General features: G+C 45.3%; 1 protein-coding gene across 1 annotated transcript in view; it reads right to left on the bottom strand.

Annotated features, from left to right (window-relative positions):
* The window catches only part of acad11 (acyl-CoA dehydrogenase family, member 11), a 140,158-nt gene that overhangs the window by 3,607 nt on the left and 133,352 nt on the right, over positions 1 to 3,199 (bottom strand). The window lies entirely within an intron of this gene.

The following is a 3,199-nucleotide window of genomic DNA, read 5'->3' as shown; positions in this document are numbered from 1 at the left end:
ATTAGGGGCCTGGTTGTGGGGGGGGGCTGGTTATTGGGGACCTGGTTATTGCAAAGGGCCTGGTTATTGGGGGGTGCTGGTTATTGGTGGTCCTATTTATTGATGGGCCTGGTTATTAGTGGGCCTGGTGTATTGCGACATTACCCAGTGGTGGTACCCGAGGCCTTGCTGCTGGTGTGGGTGTAAATCTGGTGATGGAGGTAGCAGCTGACAGCCTTTCCCTTCTTCCTTTCTGTATGGATGAACAGGATCTTGATCCATCCTCTCCCTTGACTGAAGCCAGCTCACCTCAATAGCTGTGTCTGTGATGTGTTAATGCTGTGACTTTCCAGAGGTTATTTTGTCTTGGTTTTGTTGAAGAGAAGTTGTAAGGCAGAGGTAGAAAGTTGGCAAGTGAAGACCTCTTGTGTAAACAGCTTTGAGACTTTGAGTTGCTTTTTCAAGTTGGACCAATGGAAGCAGCCTGGGTGTACCCAGCTCTCACAGGTGAGACTTTCTCACCTACTTATAGGTTTTAGGTTTAGCTTTAAGATCTCAAAGAGTTGGAGCTTCCATGAACGCCTCTTGGCTGCTACTCTCTCTGACTTCTCTTTTGACGTGTTCCTCCTGGGTTGGAGAACTGCATGTGAGAATCTGTGTCTGAATTTTCCTTCCTTTTGCCAAGGGTTGTGTTTCTGGGATGTTACTACAGTGGAACAGTTAAATTAGTAATAGTTACTCTATCTATTATTCGGTTAAGTTTCCAAGAGAGTTAAGTTGTTCTAGATTCCTCTTTGTTTGGGTGTATTTTAACTACAGTGTTTAAATAAATTTCATTTTGCTTAACATCAAGTAGAATGGCCAGTCGCAATGCATCGGGAACACAGCATTTTACATTTGCTGTTAAAATAAGAAAAAGCTAGGGTCTAGATTACGTTCTTACAGTATTTTGAGGGCGTCTGATCTGGTCCATAGTATATGTAAAATATGTCAGAAACAAACTCACTCAGCCGCAATTTTACCCCCATAATTCACAAGGTGGGCAGGCACTGAAATCAATATTGTTTCTGAAGATTGTTATTGGTCAGGTAGGCTCATTGACAAGCCTATTGACCTGAATATTACCCTGCCAACATCATAACGTGGTTGCCTGGGCAGTTGAGTGGCAGTGATATAGGATGGGCATGTATCCATCAGTGTTTAGCAGGTCTGGTAGCACCTATAGAGAAAAACAGAGTTAACATTTTGATTCAATGATCCTCCATCAGAATGCCAAACTTTAATTCTGATTTTCTCTGCAGAGGTGTTGCCAGACCTGCTGAGTTTCTCCAGAATGCTGAGTAAATTTGGCAGGCTGCATTCTGAAAGGATGTGTCCCTCGTTAGCATGGGAGGGAAGCAAGGGTTTAAAAATAAGGGATCTCCCATTTAAGGTGGAGCTAAGAAGAAATTCTTTCTCTCAGTGGGTCATGAGTCATAGAGTCATAGAGATGTACAGCGCGGAAACAGACCCTTCAGTCCAACCCGTCCATGCTGACCAGATATCCCAACCCAATCTAGTCCCACCTGCCAGCACCCGGCCCATATCCCTCCAAACCCTTCCTATTCATGTACCCATCCAGATGCCTCTTAAATGTTGCCATTGTACCAGCCTCCACCACATCCTCTGGCAGCTCATTCCATACACGTACCACCCTCCGCGTGAAAATATTGCCCCTTAGGCCTCTTTTAAATCTTTCCCCTCTCACCCTAAACCTATGCCCTCTATTTCTGGACTTACCCACCCTAAACGTATGCCTTCTAGTTCTAAACTCCCCAAGGGAAGAGACTTTGTCTATTTATCCTGTCCATGCCCCTCATGACTTTATAAACCTCTATAAGGTCACCCACTCAGCCTCCGACGCTCCAGGGAAAACAGCCCCAGCCTATTCAGCATCTCCCTTTAGCTCAAATCCTCCAACCCTGGCAACATCCTTGTAAATGTTTTCTGGACCTTCTCTAGAGATTTGTGCAGGCAGAGTCTCTGACTGGTTTTACAGCCAAGAAGGATAAAGTCTTCACTAACAAGGGAGTCAAAAAGCATTGGGGATAGATAGGAATATGCAGAAAAGTGCACACTCAAATCACTCAGTTTGGGTAAGGGAACAGCCAAGCAGTATTATCGGTGAACTACTAATGCAGAGACCCAGCTAATGTTCTGGGGACCAGGGTTCGAAACCTGCCACAGCAGATGGTAGAATTTTAATTCCAGAAAATCTGGAATTAAGGCGATGACTTTGTCAATTGTCAGAAAAACCCACCTAGTTCATTAATGTCCTTTAGGGAAGGAAATCTGCCATCCTTACCATCTGGCCTACATGTGAGTCCAGGACCACAGCAATGTGGTTGACTCTTAACTGCCTTCTGGGCAATTAGGGATGGGCAATAAATACTGGGCCCAGCCGTGATGCCTTCAGCAGTGAATGAACAAAAAAAATTATCTGTAATCTCAGTGAATATTGGAGGAGGCCTGAGGGGCTGAATGGCCTACTCCAGCTCCTAATTAGTATGCTCATGTTTTGTTATGGGTTTTACAAAGAATGGCTGGTTGAGCACACACGGTACTCTTCCAAGTAAATAAACCTAGTTAATTCGGAGTGGGCCCAACATGGCTCCTCTAATGCTGTGATCTAAAGTTCAAATCACTCTCCACATTAACTCCGACTGTGAAAGGCTGAGGCTCCTCTGGATCTGTGGATGAAGCTTGAAGGTACATTTCCAGGCTGTCGATTCTTTATACTCATCACCAGACAAGAGAGCGCGACTACAACTCAGCCGCAAATGGTTGGAGAAGCACAAAGAGAGCCAGTCTCCATGCACTGTTCAGGTGGAACGGAATTGTCATCCAGTTTTTGGGTGAGGATACGTAGGCAATAGCAGAGGGTACCAAGAGTGAAGATATTGATATGTTGAGCAGGAAAAACTCATCAGAAAACAGAGAGACCGGCATTCGCGGCTGGTAGAATAACCTGTACAAACGGTAGTAGACCTTTCTATTGGACAGTCACCTAGTAATGGTCACTGAATCTCTGGCTAGATCTTAATGCTTCGTCTTAGCAAAATAGCCAAGCCGAAGGTTGGAAGAACATAGCAAGCCAGGCAGCATCAGGAGGTGGAGAACTCAATGTTTCGGTTGTGACCCTTCTTCAGGACTGGGGGTGAGGGGTGAGTGTGGCGGCAGC

This window comes from Chiloscyllium plagiosum, chromosome 29 (assembly GCF_004010195.1).
Source record: "Chiloscyllium plagiosum isolate BGI_BamShark_2017 chromosome 29, ASM401019v2, whole genome shotgun sequence".
NCBI classification, from domain to species: Eukaryota; Metazoa; Chordata; class Chondrichthyes; order Orectolobiformes; family Hemiscylliidae; genus Chiloscyllium; species Chiloscyllium plagiosum.
Note: the sequence above shows the minus strand (reverse complement) of the source record. Positions and strands in the feature narration are given on the sequence as shown.